The sequence below is a fragment of the Pseudophryne corroboree genome, chromosome 1 (genome assembly GCF_028390025.1).
Source record: "Pseudophryne corroboree isolate aPseCor3 chromosome 1, aPseCor3.hap2, whole genome shotgun sequence".
Classification (NCBI taxonomy): Eukaryota; Metazoa; Chordata; class Amphibia; order Anura; family Myobatrachidae; genus Pseudophryne; species Pseudophryne corroboree.
In genome coordinates, this window is record NC_086444.1 from 959,262,190 (window position 1) to 959,278,549 (window position 16,360).

At 40.6% G+C, this 16,360-nt stretch overlaps 1 protein-coding gene and 3 pseudogenes across 2 annotated transcripts in view; 1 reads left to right on the plus strand and 3 right to left on the minus strand.

The window, feature by feature from the left end:
- The window catches only part of FSTL5 (follistatin like 5), a 1,009,581-nt gene that overhangs the window by 660,320 nt on the left and 332,901 nt on the right, over positions 1–16,360 (plus strand). The gene's annotated exons all lie outside the window — the stretch shown is intronic.
- On the minus strand, positions 4,285–4,403 carry LOC134951475 (5S ribosomal RNA; annotated as a pseudogene).
- On the minus strand, positions 9,239–9,357 carry LOC134951486 (5S ribosomal RNA; annotated as a pseudogene).
- On the minus strand, positions 14,190–14,308 carry LOC134949184 (5S ribosomal RNA; annotated as a pseudogene).

Genomic DNA, 16,360 nt, shown 5'->3' on the forward strand with positions numbered 1-16,360 from the left:
CTTTATTTTGTTTCAATATATTTTTTCACTAATGAAATCTATTGAGTGCTGCTTGGTTCCTGTGCTTTGTTAAGGGATAAGCCAATTACCACTTAGGAAACCCTGGGATATATATATATATATACACATACAATGCTCAAAAAAATAAAGGGAACACTTAAACAACACATCCTAGATCTGAATGAATGAAATATTCTTATTAAATACTTTGTTATTTACATAGTTGAATGTGCTGACAACAAAATCACACAAAAATTATCAATGGATATCAAATTTATTAACCCACGGAGGTCTGGATTTGGAGTCACACTCAAAATTAAAGTGGAAAAACACACTACAGGCTGATCCAACTTTGATGTAATGTCCTTAAAACAAGTCAAAATGAGGCTCAGTAGTGTGTGTGGCCTCCACGTGCCTGTATGACCTCCCTACAATGCCTGGGCATGCTCCTGATGAGGTGCCGGATGGTCTCCTGAGGGATCTCCTCCCAGACCTGGACTAAAGCATCCGCCAACTCCTGGACAGTCTGTGGTGCAACATGGCGTTGGTCGATGGAGCGAGACATGATGTCCCAGATGTGCTTAATTGGATTCAGGTCTGGGGAACGGGTGGGCCAGTCCATAGCATCAATGCCTTTGTCTTGCAGGAACTGCTGACATACTCCAGCCACATGAGGTCTAGCATTGTCTTGCATTAGGAGGAACCCAGGGTCACCCGCACCAGCATATGGTCTCACAAGGGGTCTGAGGATCTCATCTCGGTACCTAATGGCAGTCAGGCTACCTCTGGCGAGCACATGGAGGGCTGTGCGGCACCCCAAAGAAATGCCACCCCACATCATTACTGACCCACTGCCAAACCGGTCATGCTGTAGGATGTTGCAGGAAGCAGAACGTTCTCCTTGGCGTTTCCAGACTCTGTCACGTCTGTCACATGTGCTCAGTGAGAACCTGCTTTCATCTGTGAAGAGCACAGGGCGCCAGTGGCGAATTTGCCAATCTTGGTTTTCTCTGGCAAATGCCAAACGTCCTGCACGGTGTTGGGCTGTAAGCACAACCCCCACCTGTGGACGTCGGGCCCTCATACCACCCTCATGGAGTCTGTTTCTGATTGTTTGAGTAGACACATGCACATTTGTGGCTTGCTGGAGGTCATTTTGCAGGGCTCTGGCAGTGCTTCTCCTGTTCCTCCTTGCACAAAGGCGGAGGTAGCGGTCCTACTGCTGGGTTGTTGCCCTCCTACGGCCTCCTCCATGTCTCCTGATGTACTGGCCTGTCTCCTGGTAGCGCCTCCATGCTCTGGACACTACGCTGACAGACACAGCAAACCTTCTTGCCACAGCTCGCTTTGATGTGCTGTCCTGGATGAGCTGCACTACCTGAGCCACTTGTGTGGGTTGTAGACTACGTCTCATGCTACCACTAGAGTGAAAGCACCGCCAGCTTTCAAAAGTGACCAAAACATCAGCCAGAAAGTGTAGGAGCTGAGAAGTGGTCTGTGGTCACCACCTGCAGAACAACTACTTTATTGGGGGTGTCTTGCTAATTGCCTATAATTTCCACCTGTTGTCTATTCCATTTGCACAACAGCATGTGAAATTGATTGTCAATCAGTGTTGCTTCCTAAGTGGACAGTTTGATTTCACAGAAGTGTGATTGACTTGGAGTTACATTGTGTTGTTTAATTGTTCCCTTTATTTTTTTTGAGCAGTATATATATATATATATATATATATATATATATATACAGTGTCGGACTGAGGCATGTAGGGCCCACCGGGGAATACAGTGGTAGGGACCTGTGTAGGGGTGTGGCCAGTCTGCAGAGGGGGTGTTGCCTGCCACCTCATTGGTTTGACTAACTATTACAGAGTGCAACGTCTGGTCCCCTTCAGAAATATATACAGTAAATTCAGCTGCTGCATGCATGATAATGTACCACATTTATATCAGGTTCATAACAGCAATGCACTGTAGAAAATACACCATAGTCCAGTATCATGTAACATATGTCTAATGTAGAAGTCAAGTGCACGGTCTGGAACCTGATCCTTACAGCAGAAGGTGTGCCCCCAGGCAGTAGGGCCCACCGGTGGTTTCCCCTGTACCCCTGTGGGCCAGTCCAAGCCTGTGTACACTGCTGATTGGCATTCTCAATTGCTTGGATATCTTTTTATATCCCTTTCCTGTTTTATACAGTTCAATTACCTTTTCCCGCAGATCCTTTGACAATTCTTTTGCTTTCCCCATGACTCAGAATCCAGACACGTCAGTGCAGCACTGGATGAAAGATGCAAGGGTCTTTCAGGAGTCCAGAAACTCACTGACCTTTTATACACACACACTGATTACAAGCAAACAGATCACAGGTGAGGATGGTTACCTTTAGTAGCCATTAAACCCCGTTTTTGTCAACTTGTGTGCATGTTACAAGCAGAGAGATCACAGGTGAGGATGGTTACCTTTAGTAGCCATTCAAACCTGTTTGTGTCAACTTGTGTGCATGTTATCATGCCAAAATCTCCAGGGTATGTAAACTTTTGCTCAGGGTCATTTGGGTAGTTTCGGTTGTCATTATGATTTAAAAAGAGTAAACACAGTTGTTTGACAATAAATGGCTTCACCCAACCACTAACCATGAGTGAAAGAAAAGTTTGTGAGTTATCATTCATATTCTCTGACAAATGGCCAGAAAATCACAAATTCTGCTAGGGTATGTAAACTTATGAGCACAACTGTGTATATACTGTTTTTATATATATATATATATATATATATATATATATTGCAATAGGGGAAGGCTTGTCGGCGCTTAACCGCGATACCGAATTATACTAGAATGTAGACCAGAGTGTTGTGAATGATTGAAAAGTTCTCCTTATTCAGACACTCCCTTAGATATATTTGGGCATCAGCTATACCTTAAAGAGAGAAGCGTTGGTAAAGTGCTTCATGTACAGTGTAAAAGTAAAAAGGAATAAGGTGATTTTCAGCGACCAATGGTGTCTTATAATTTGGAGGAGACTCAGTAAAAAATTTTCTTTTATAAAAATAGTACAAATTTAATAGACTGTAATTAGCACCAACATAAAAGTAAATAAAAATAAATAAAAGCAATGGCCCTAAGACAAGGAGCCAGCAATTAAGTGAGAAATCAATGGAACTAATTAAAAGATGTAAAAAAATGCATACAATTAATAGTTCAAGCTAATAAAAGACAGGAGAATGAATTCCTAACAGTATAAAATTGGAAGTAAGATCAACATAAAAATAGTATAAAAAAGGTTCTTAGCTTTTTTGAGAGGATATATATCATAACACCCAACGCGTTTCGTCCTCTCTGGACTTCATCAAGGGGTGGCATATGACTGGGACAGATCATCTATATATACCTAAGTAAATGAGGAAGTGATTGCTACATCACTTCCTATCAATAAACAAATGTCAAATTAGTCAATGTGTTTATACACATCAAAAACGAGGCTATAATAGCCTTGCAGCATGGTATCTCCATGCTATGCAAAGCCGCTTTTGAATGGAGTCATTATTGTGTTTAAAAAGTCAGTTTCAACACTTTTAAACTTGTGATCCTGGACTTCCTGTCCGGATCGTGGGTGACGTCACGTCCGCCCCACTTCCGGCGTCCGGCAGTCCTCATTGCGCATGCGCCGACCGCGGGTTAGATGGTGTTGGTATCGTACGTCTGCTGTGCATATATTCTCCCATCAGAGGCAGGGAAGAGTTCGTACAGCGGCGGCCATGTTCTTGAAGCATGTTCATCTCAAGCAACTGTTTGTGTGATCATGTGATCGCGGCGGCCATCTTTGTTGTGACTTTTCACATTGAAAAAAGAAAGAAATATGATTTTAAGACTACTGTGAATGCAAATATTAATATTAAATTCCACTGGTGCCCCTGATTACAGGAGTGTTTGCATAGCATATATATATATATATATAATGGATGTATATCCACTACTTGATATCACCGCATTGGGCATAGGGATAGTAAATAATTATAGTATTTATAATGGAGGAGATTGGGTTAAGTGACTTAAAGGTGTTGGTTTTTTGCAGTGTTGAAATCTGTATACAAAAACTGCATGGAAGCGGTGAGTGAAGACATTCATATACAGGAGTGAATCAGCGGCAGACAGATTTCTTGGTGTATTAGAAAGACAATCAGGTGTTAGCCTGGTTGTTAGAAAAGATCAGCTTCTTTTTTAGGCACCCACATTCCACGTAAGGAAGTTAGTACAATATCCTCATAGCCCTTGCACACAAAGTTATTACAGCACCCAGTATTCCATGATGGTTCCCCATCTATGTACTAACTGGGCCCAGCACTGCTTGGCTTCCAAGATCGAATGGAGTTGGGCATCTCCAGTGCTGTATGGCTGTATAATTGGCATGGTTTTTTGGAGGTATCATAATGTGATTACGTGGTTTGGGAGGTAGCCCAAATAGAAATAGAAGCAGAGAGAGGACAGGTTAATATAATAGGAACAGGATGTAGTCAGCTTACGTAACAAAAAGGGGGCTATTTCATAGCCCTCGTTGAAGCCATCAGGATGCAGGGTATTAAGTTCAAAAATCCAGTACATTTCCTTTTTTGATAAGAGGTTAGAGAGTTCTCCGCCTCTCTCGCCCAGTGAGACTAGTTCAATGCCCTTGAAGGTTAGATCGTCCGGGTCCGAGTTGTGACAAGCATGGAAATGTTTCGATACTGCGTGTGTCAGTACTTTGTTTTTAATGTTCCTTATATGTTCCTGAATGCGGATTTTCAAAGGTCTTTTCGTTTTACCTATGTACTTCATCCCACATGAGCACTCCAGCATGTATATCACTGACACCGTATTACAGTTAATGAACTGCTTGATCTTATAGTCTTTCTCTCCGTTTGTTTTCTTAAAAGTTTTTCTTATGGGGTGTACGTAGCGGCATACATTGCAGCGGCCGCATTGATAACATCCGACGCATTTGGGCATGCTTGATCTTACTTCCGGGTTCCTTAGCATGCTTGGTGCCACCAGATCTTTAAGGTTTTGCGATTTCCTAAATACCACAAGAGGGTCTTTTGGGAGATAGTCTTTCAAAATCGGATCCATCAGGAGAATGTTCCAGTGTTTTTTTAGGGTTTTCTTAATAATGTTCTCATGTCTACTAAACGTAGTGACAAACCTCACTGTATCATCTCTTTTTTCTTTGGATTTATATTTCAAAAGTTGTTTCCTCTCCAAATTCTTGGCCTTCAGGTTGGCTTCTTCCAAAAGATGGTTCGGATATCCTTTTTCTTTGAATCTTTCGGTGTATACCTGCAGTTGTTGGTCTCGGTCCTCAGTATCCTTACAGTTCCGAGCAATTCTGTTGAACTGGGAGAAGGGGATGTTATTCTTCCATTGTTGACTGTGATTGCTTCGGTAGTTTACGTAGCTGTTCATATCCACTTCCTTAATGTAGTTCTTGGTGATCACTTCATTACCTGTATGTGTCAGAACCAAGTCGAGGAATTCTATCTTCTCTGTGCTTTCCTTTGCAGTAAAATGAAGATTCATGGAATTATTGGATAAGTACGTGAAGAATTCTTTAAAACTTGCACCGTCACCATCCCACACAAGCAAAATGTCATCTATATAACGTTTATAAAATGCAATATTTTGTTGGAATGGATGATCCTTAAAAATGTACTAATTTTCCCAATTTCCCATAAAAAGATTAGCGAAACTGGGCGCAAAAATTGTGCCCATGACGGTGCCGCAGATTTGTAAAAAATAGGTGTCTAAAAATTTAAAATAGTAACGTTTCAAAATAAAATTCATTAGTTCACATAAAAATATCCTGTGCTCCTCTGTGATCTCTGCATCACTCAGGAATCCATTACAGGCCTCTACACCCTTGTCATGTTCTATGCAGGTGTAGAGCGACTGAACGTCTATGGTGATCCATCTATAAGTGTCTTTCCATTCGAATGAGTCCATCAGGTTCAGGACGGATGTAGTGTCTTTTAAATAAGCTGGCAGGTTCAACACATGTTTCCTCAGAAATACATCCACATATTCGGATAGGTGTGACGTCAGTGAATCTATCCCGGCCACAATGGGTCTTCCTGGGGGATTCGTCATAGATTTATGCACCTTGAGTAAGAAGTAAAAAATGGGGGTGATGGGGTTGGAGTTAAACAGGTACTGGTATTCTTCTTTAGTTAAAATCTCACACCTGAATGCTTTTAAAAGTATGGTTCTCAGTTCCTCCACAAAACCATCTTTTGGATCTCCTGGGAGGGGGGTGTATGAAGTCCTATCCCCCAGCAGTCTGTTTGCTTCTGCGACGTATGCCTCCCGGTCCATAATGACCAACCCCCCCCCTTTATCAGCAGATTTTATAACAATGTTTTTGTTATCCTGAAGTTCCTTAATCGCCTTTGTTTCTCTATTCGTGAGATTCTTCTCTTTAATATCCTCCATTTCAGTTTCGCATAGATCCTTTTTAACCAGATCATAAAAAATGCCCACATTGTGGCCCTTTGATTCCAAGGGGTAAAATTTTGAAGTCGGTTTTAGTCCCGATTTGGATTGGTCATAATTGCGGATCACCGCATTTTCCTTTTTGAGAAAATGCCTTTTGAGTGTTAGCTTCCGTACGAACTTGTTCAGATCTATAAAGACGTCAAACTTGTTCATGCCTTTTGTAGGTGCGTAGGAGAGACCTTTATTCAGTAGTGAACTTTCATATTTTGATAGCGTGTGGCTTGATAAATTGAAGATGCCCTTCGGTGTCTGATGTTCTAGTGGAGATGTCTTCTTTTGCTGTTGTAAACACTTGTTCCTCCTGCCCCCTCGACATCCTCTTCTTCTGCTAGTCTTCTTTTTAGAGGTGTCGTGTTCATGACCTTCTCCTTCGGTATATTTCTTGCCATGGTTTTGAATTGTGTGCTTTTGCCTGGTGATAAAAAATCCTCCTCAGTTGCCGAATTCAATCTTTGTAGTGTAGAAAATCTATTGGTGGTCTGTATATTCTGTCTTTTCTGTGGATAGTTCCTTCCGTTATCTATGCCTCTTTTTGGTACAGATTGCCAATATTCCCTCTTTGTTCTCGGTTCAATCTTGTCATTTCCATTAAATCTGCTCCAATTCTTGACTTTGTTGTTCTCATAATCTTGCTTGTCCCGTACAAATTTCTTTCCTTTATTCCTTATAACCTCATCTTCAACTTGCTCCAGTTTCCTATTCAATACTTTTTCGTTGATCTTAAAATCCTCTTTGTCCTTGAATATTTCTAACTTCGTTTCAGTCTCTTTGATTTCTGTTTCCAGGGTGGAGATGATACGTTTTTTTCTCCGTCACCAGGATTTTCATTAGTTTTATTGAACAGCTGTGGAGTGTGTTGTCCCATTCTTTCATGAATTTGGGGTTTTCTGTTACAAATGTGGGCTGTTTGTTTATTCTGAGGCCCCTGGGTATTTGATCCATGCTGATGTAGTGCTCCAACCCTTTGACGTCCCACCATGCCTTTACTTCTTTAATTAGTAGTCTTTCCATACTCCAGAATATCTCATCAAGTGAGTCCGTACTGGGTACGCTCTCAGTGGTATTGGTTTCATTAAAGATCTTATGGCATACATTATTTCTTTTGTTGGTGCGTTCCCCGGTTCTGAACATACTGTATGAGCGGTATTGGCTTATGGAAGGCAGCCGTAGGCAAAAATTACCATGGAAATTGCAATAGGGGAAGGCTTGTCGGCGCTTAACCGCGATACCGAATTATACTAGAATGTAGACCAGAGTGTTGTGAATGATTGAAAAGTTCTCCTTATTCAGACACTCCCTTAGATATATTTGGGTGTCAGCTATACCTTAAAGAGAGAAGCGTTGGTAAAGTGCTTCATGTACATTGTAAAAGTAAAAAGGAATAAGGTGATTTTCAGCGACCAATGGTGTCTTATAATTTGGAGGAGACTCAATAAAAATTTTTTTTAGAAAGATAGTAAAAATTTAATAGACTTTAATTAGCACCAACATAAAAGTAAATAAAAATAAATAAAAGGAATGGCCCTAAGACAAGGAGCCAGCAATTAAGTGAGAAATCAATGGAACTAATTAAAAGATGTAAAAAAAATGCATACAATTAATAGTTCAAGCTAATAAAAAACAGGAGAATGAATTCCTAACAGTATAAAATTGGAAGTAAGATCAACATAAAAATAGTATAAAAAAGGTTCTTAGCTTTTTTGAGAGGATATATATCATAACACCCAACGCATTTCGTCCTCTCTGGACTTCATCAAGGGGTGGCATATGACTGGGACAGATCATCTATATATACCTAAGTAAATGAGGAAGTGATTGCTACATCACTTCCTATCAATTAACAAATGTCAAATTAGTCAATGTGTTTATACACATCAAAAACGAGGCTATAATAGCCTTGCAGCATGGTATCTCCATGCTATGCAAAGCCGCTTTTGAATGGAGTCATTATTGTGTTTAAAAAGTCAGTTTCAACACTTTTAAACTTGTGATCCTGGACTTCCTGTCTGGATCGTGGGTGACGTCACGTCCGCCCCACTTCCGGCGTCCGGCAGTCCTCATTGCGCATGCGCCGACCGCGGGTTAGATGGTGTTGGTATCGTACGTCTGCTGTGCATATATTCTCCCATCAGAGGCAGGGAAGAGTTCGTACAGCGGCGGCCATGTTCTTGAAGCATGTTCATCTCAAGCAACTGTTTGTGTGATCATGTGATCGCGGCGGCAATCTTTGTTGTGACTTTTCACATTGAAAAATGCTCATTCGACCGAGAAAAAAGAAAGAAATATGATTTTAAGACTACTGTGAATGCAAATATTAATATTAAATTCCACTGGTGCCCCTGATTACAGGAGTGTTTGCATAGCATATATATATATATATATATAAAATGGATGTATATCCACTACTTGATATCACCGCATTGGGCATAGGAATAGTAAATAATTATAGTATTTATAATGGAGGAGATTGGGTTAAGTGACTTAAAGGTGTTGGTTTTTTGCAGTGTTGAAATCTGTATACAAAAACTGCATGGAAGCGGTGAGTGAAGACATTCATATACAGGAGTGAATCAGCGGCAGACAGATTTCTTGGTGTATTAGAAAGACAATCAGGTGTTAGCCTGGTTGTTAGAAAAGATCAGCTTCTTTTTTAGGCACCCACATTCCACGTAAGGAAGTTAGTACAATATCCTCATAGCCCTTGCACACAAAGTTATTACAGCACCCAGTATTCCATGATGGTTCCCCATCTATGTACTAACTGGGCCCAGCACTGCTTGGCTTCCAAGATCGAATGGAGTTGGGCATCTCCAGTGCTGTATGGCTGTATAATTGGCATGGTTTTTTGGAGGTATCATAATGTGATTACGTGGTTTGGGAGGTAGCCCAAATAGAAATAGAAGCAGAGAGAGGACAGGTTAATATAATAGGAACAGGATGTAGTCAGCTTACGTAACAAAAAGGGGGCTATTTCATAGCCCTCGTTGAAGCCATCAGGATGCAGGGTATTAAGTTCAAAAATCCAGTACATTTCCTTTTTTGATCAGAGGTTAGAGAGTTCTCCGCCTCTCTCGCCCAGTGAGACTAGTTCAATGCCCTTGAAGGTTAGATCGTCCGGGTCCGAGTTGTGACAAGCATGGAAATGTTTCGATACTGCGTGTGTCAGTACTTTGTTTTTAATGTTCCTTATATGTTCCTGAATGCGGATTTTCAAAGGTCTTTTCGTTTTACCTATGTACTTCATCCCACATGAGCACTCCAGCATGTATATCACTGACACCGTATTACAGTTAATGAACTGCTTGATCTTATAGTCTTTCTCTCCGTTTGTTTTCTTAAAAGTTTTTCTTATGGGGTGTACGTAGCGGCATACATTGCAGCGGCCGCATTGATAACATCCGACGCATTTGGGCATGCTTGATCTTACTTCCGGGTTCCTTAGCATGCTTGGTGCCACCAGATCTTTAAGGTTTTGCGATTTCCTAAATACCACAAGAGGGTCTTTTGGGAGATAGTCTTTCAAAATCGGATCCATCAGGAGAATGTTCCAGTGTTTTTTTAGGGTTTTCTTAATAATGTTCTCATGTCTACTAAACGTAGTGACAAACCTCACTGTATCATCTCTTTTTTCTTTGGATTTATATTTCAAAAGTTGTTTCCTCTCCAAATTCTTGGCCTTCAGGTTGGCTTCTTCCAAAAGATGGTTCGGATATCCTTTTTCTTTGAATCTTTCGGTGTATACCTGCAGTTGTTGGTCTCGGTCCTCAGTATCCTTACAGTTCCGAGCAATTCTGTTGAACTGGGAGAAGGGGATGTTATTCTTCCATTGTTGACTGTGATTGCTTCGGTAGTGTACGTAGCTGTTCATATCCACTTCCTTAATGTAGTTCTTGGTGATCACTTCATTACCTGTATGTGTCAGAACCAAGTCGAGGAATTCTATCTTCTCTGTGCTTTCCTTTGCAGTAAAATGAAGATTCATGGAATTATTGGATAAGTACGTGAAGAATTCTTTAAAACTTGCACCGTCACCATCCCACACAAGCAAAATGTCATCTATATAACGTTTATAAAATGCAATATTTTGTTGGAATGGATGATCCTTAAAAATGTACTCATTTTCCCAATTTCCCATAAAAAGATTAGCGAAACTGGGCGCAAAAATTGTGCCCATGACGGTGCCGCAGATTTGTAAAAAATAGGTGTCTAAAAATTTAAAATAGTAACGTTTCAAAATAAAATTCATTAGTTCACATAAAAATATCCTGTGCTCCTCTGTGATCTCTGCATCACTCAGGAATCCATTACAGGCCTCTACACCCTTGTCATGTTCTATGCAGGTGTAGAGCGACTGAACGTCTATGGTGATCCATCTATAAGTGTCTTTCCATTCGAATGAGTCCATCAGGTTCAGGACGGATGTAGTGTCTTTTAAATAAGCTGGCAGGTTCAACACATGTTTCCTCAGAAATACATCCACATATTCGGATAGGTGTGACGTCAGTGAATCTATCCCGGCCACAATGGGTCTTCCTGGGGGATTCGTCATAGATTTATGCACCTTGAGTAAGAAGTAAAAAATGGGGGTGATGGGGTTGGAGTTAAACAGGTACTGGTATTCTTCTTTAGTTAAAATCTCACACCTGAATGCTTTTAAAAGTATGGTTCTCAGTTCCTCCACAAAACCATCTTTTGGATCTCCTGGGAGGGGGGTGTATGAAGTCCTATCCCCCAGCAGTCTGTTTGCTTCTGCGACGTATGCCTCCCGGTCCATAATGACCAACCCCCCCCCTTTATCAGCAGATTTTATAACAATGTTTTTGTTATCCTGAAGTTCCTTAATCGCCTTTGTTTCTCTATTCGTGAGATTCTTCTCTTTAATATCCTCCATTTCAGTTTCGCATAGATCCTTTTTAACCAGATCATAAAAAATGCCCACATTGTGGCCCTTTGATTCCAAGGGGTAAAATTTTGAAGTCGGTTTTAGTCCCGATTTGGATTGGTCATAATTGCGGATCACCGCATTTTCCTTTTTGAGAAAATGCCTTTTGAGTGTTAGCTTCCGTACGAACTTGTTCAGATCTATAAAGACGTCAAACTTGTTCATGCCTTTTGTAGGTGCGTAGGAGAGACCTTTATTCAGTAGTGAACTTTCATATTTTGATAGCGTGTGGCTTGATAAATTGAAGATGCCCTTCGGTGTCTGATGTTCTAGTGGAGATGTCTTCTTTTGCTGTTGTAAACACTTGTTCCTCCTGCCCCCTCGACATCCTCTTCTTCTGCTAGTCTTCTTTTTAGAGGTGTCGTGTTCGTGACCTTCTCCTTCGGTATATTTCTTGCCATGGTTTTGAATTGTGTGCTTTTGCCTGGTGATAAAAAATCCTCCTCAGTTGCCGAATTCAATCTTTGTAGTGTAGAAAATCTATTGGTGGTCTGTATATTCTGTCTTTTCTGTGGATAGTTCCTTCCGTTATCTATGCCTCTTTTTGGTACAGATTGCCAATATTCCCTCTTTGTTCTCGGTTCAATCTTGTCATTTCCATTAAATCTGCTCCAATTCTTGACTTTGTTGTTCTCATAATCTTGCTTGTCCCGTACAAATTTCTTTCCTTTATTCCTTATAACCTCATCTTCAACTTGCTCCAGTTTCCTATTCAATACTTTTTCGTTGATCTTAAAATCCTCTTTGTCCTTGAATATTTCTAACTTCGTTTCAGTCTCTTTGATTTCTGTTTCCAGGGTGGAGATGATACGTTTTTTTCTCCGTCACCAGGATTTTCATTAGTTTTATTGAACAGCTGTGGAGTGTGTTGTCCCATTCTTTCATGAATTTGGGGTTTTCTGTTACAAATGTGGGCTGTTTGTTTATTCTGAGGCCCCTGGGTATTTGATCCATGCTGATGTAGTGCTCCAACCCTTTGACGTCCCACCATGCCTTTACTTCTTTAATTAGTAGTCTTTCCATACTCCAGAATATCTCATCAAGTGAGTCCGTACTGGGTACGCTCTCAGTGGTATTGGTTTCATTAAAGATCTTATGGCATACATTATTTCTTTTGTTGGTGCGTTCCCCGGTTCTGAACATACTGTATGAGCGGTATTGGCTTATGGAAGGCAGCCGTAGGCAAAAATTACCATGGAAATTGCAATAGGGGAAGGCTTGTCGGCGCTTAACCGCGATACCGAATTATACTAGAATGTAGACCAGAGTGTTGTGAATGATTGAAAAGTTCTCCTTATTCAGACACTCCCTTAGATATATTTGGGCGTCAGCTATACCTTAAAGAGAGAAGCGTTGGTAAAGTGCTTCATGTACATTGTAAAAGTAAAAAGGAATAAGGTGATTTTCAGCGACCAATGGTGTCTTATAATTTGGAGGAGACTCAATAAAAATTTTTTTTTAGAAAGATAGTAAAAATTTAATAGACTTTAATTAGCACCAACATAAAAGTAAATAAAAATAAATAAAAGGAATGGCCCTAAGACAAGGAGCCAGCAATTAAGTGAGAAATCAATGGAACTAATTAAAAGATGTAAAAAAAATGCATACAATTAATAGTTCAAGCTAATAAAAAACAGGAGAATGAATTCCTAACAGTATAAAATTGGAAGTAAGATCAACATAAAAATAGTATAAAAAAGGTTCTTAGCTTTTTTGAGAGGATATATATCATAACACCCAACGCGTTTCGTCCTCTCTGGACTTCATCAAGGGGTGGCATATGACTGGGACAGATCATCTATATATACCTAAGTAAATGAGGAAGTGATTGCTACATCACTTCCTATCAATTAACAAATGTCAAATTAGTCAATGTGTTTATACACATCAAAAACGAGGCTATAATAGCCTTGCAGCATGGTATCTCCATGCTATGCAAAGCCGCTTTTGAATGGAGTCATTATTGTGTTTAAAAAGTCAGTTTCAACACTTTTAAACTTGTGATCCTGGACTTCCTGTCCGGATCGTGGGTGACGTCACGTCCGCCCCACTTCCGGCGTCCGGCAGTCCTCATTGCGCATGCGCCGACCGCGGGTTAGATGGTGTTGGTATCGTACGTCTGCTGTGCATATATTCTCCCATCAGAGGCAGGGAAGAGTTCGTACAGCGGCGGCCATGTTCTTGAAGCATGTTCATCTCAAGCAACTGTTTGTGTGATCATGTGATCGCGGCGGCCATCTTTGTTGTGACTTTTCACATTGAAAAATGCTCATTCGACCGAGAAAAAAGAAAGAAATATGATTTTAAGACTACTGTGAATGCAAATATTAATATTAAATTCCACTGGTGCCCCTGATTACAGGAGTGTTTGCATAGCATATATATATATATATATAATGGATGTATATCCACTACTTGATATCACCGCATTGGGCATAGGGATAGTAAATAATTATAGTATTTATAATGGAGGAGATTGGGTTAAGAAACTTAAAGATGTTGGTTTTTTGCAGTGTTGAAATCTGTATACAAAAACTGCATGGAAGCGTTGAGTGAAGACATTCATATACAGGAGTGAATCAGCGGCAGACAGATTTCTTGGTGTATTAGAAAGACAATCAGGTGTTAGCCTGGTTGTTAGAATAGATCAGCTTCTTTTTTAGGCACCCACATTCCACGTTAGGAAGTTAGTACAATATCCTCATAGCCCTTGCACACACAGTTATTACAGCACCCAGTATTCCATGATGGTTCCCCATCTATGTACTAACTGGGCCCAGCACTGCTTGGCTTCCAAGATCGAACGGAGTTGAGCATCTCCAGTGCGGTATGGCTGTATAATTGGCATGGTTTTTTTGAGGTATCATAATGTGATTACGTGGTTTGGGAGGTAGCCCAAATAGAAATAGAAGCAGAGAGAGGACAGGTTAATATAATAGGAACAGGATGTAGTCAGCTTACGTTACAAAAAGGGGGCTATTTCATAGCCCTCGATGAAGCCATCAGGATGCAGGGTATTAAGTTCAAAAATCCAGTACATTTCCCTTTTTGATAAGAGGTTAGAGAGGTCTCCGCCTCTCTCGCCCAGTGAGACTAGTTCAATGCCCTTGAAGGTTAGATCGTCCGGGTCCGAGTTGCCTTCCCCTATTGCAATTTCCATGGTAATTTTTGCCTACGGCTGCCTTCCATAAGCCGATACCGCTCATACAGTATGTTCAGAACCGGGGAACGCACCAACAAAAGAAATAATGTATGCCATAAGATCTTTAATGAAACCAATACCACTGAGAGCGTACCCAGTACGGACTCACTTGATGAGATATTCTGGAGTATGGAAAGACTACTAATTAAAGAAGTAAAGGCATGGTGGGACGTCAAAGGATTGGAGCACTACATCAGTGTGGATCGAATACCCAGGGGCCTCAGAATAAACAAACAGCCCACATTTGGAACAGAAAACCCCGAATTCATGAAAGAATGGGACAACACACTCCACAGCTGTTCAATAAAACTAATGAAAATCCTGGTGACGGAGAAAAAACGTATCATCTCCACCCTGGAAACAGAAATCAAAGAGACTGAAACGAAGTTAGAAATATTCAAGGACAAAGAGGATTTTAAGATCAACGAAAAAGTATTGAATAGGAAACTGGAGCAAGTTGAAGATGAGGTTATAAGGAATAAAGGAAAGAAATTTGTACGGGACAAGCAAGATTATGAGAACAACAAAGTCAAGAATTGGAGCAGATTTAATGGAAATGACAAGATTGAACCGAGAACAAAGAGGGAATATTGGCAATCTGTACCAAAAAGAGGTATAGATAACGGAAGGAACTATCCACAGAAAAGACAGAATATACAGACCACCAATAGATTTTCTACACTACAAAGATTGAATTCGGCAACTGAGGAGGATTTTTTATCACCAGGCAAAAGCACACGATTCAAAACCATGGCAAGAAATATAAAGAAGGAGAAGGTCACGAACACGACACCTCTAAAAAGAAGACTAGCAGAAGAAGAGGATGTCGAGGGGGCAGGAGGAACAAGTGTTTACAACAGCAAAAGAAGACATCTCCACTAGAACATCAGACACCGAAGGGCATCTTCAATTTATCAAGCCACACGCTATCAAAATATGAAAGTTCACTACTGAATAAAGGTCTCTCCTACGCACCTACAAAAGGCATGAACAAGTTTGACGTCTTTATAGATCTGAACAAGTTCGTACGGAAGCTAACACTCAAAAGGCATTTTCTCAAAAAGGAAAATGCGGTGATCCGCAATTATGACCAATCCAAATCGGGACTAAAACCGACTTCAAAATTTTACCCCTTGGAATCAAAGGGCCACAATGTGGGCATTTTTTATGATCTGGTTAAAAAGGATCTATGCGAAACTGAAATGGAGGATATTAAAGAAAAGAATCTCACGAATAGAGAAACGAAGGCGATTAAGGAACTTCAGGATAACAAAAACATTGTTATAAAATCTGCTGAAAAAAGGGGGGGGGGGGGGTTGGTCATTATGGACCGGGAGGCATACGTCGCAGAAGCAAACAGACTGCTGGGGGATAGGACTTCATACACCCCCCTCCCAGGAGATCCAAAAGATGGTTTTGTGGAGGAGCTGAGAACCATACTTTTAAAAGCATTCAGATGTGAGATTTTAACTAAAGAAGAATACCAGTACCTGTTTAACTCCAACCCCATCACCCCCATTTTTTACTTCTTACCCAAGGTGCATAAATCTATGACGAATCCCCCAGGAAGACCAATTGTGGCTGGGATAGATTCACTGACGTCACACCTATCCGAATACGTGGATGTATTTCTGAGGAAACATGTGTTGAACCTGCCAGCTTATTTAAAAGACACTACATCCGTCCTGAAC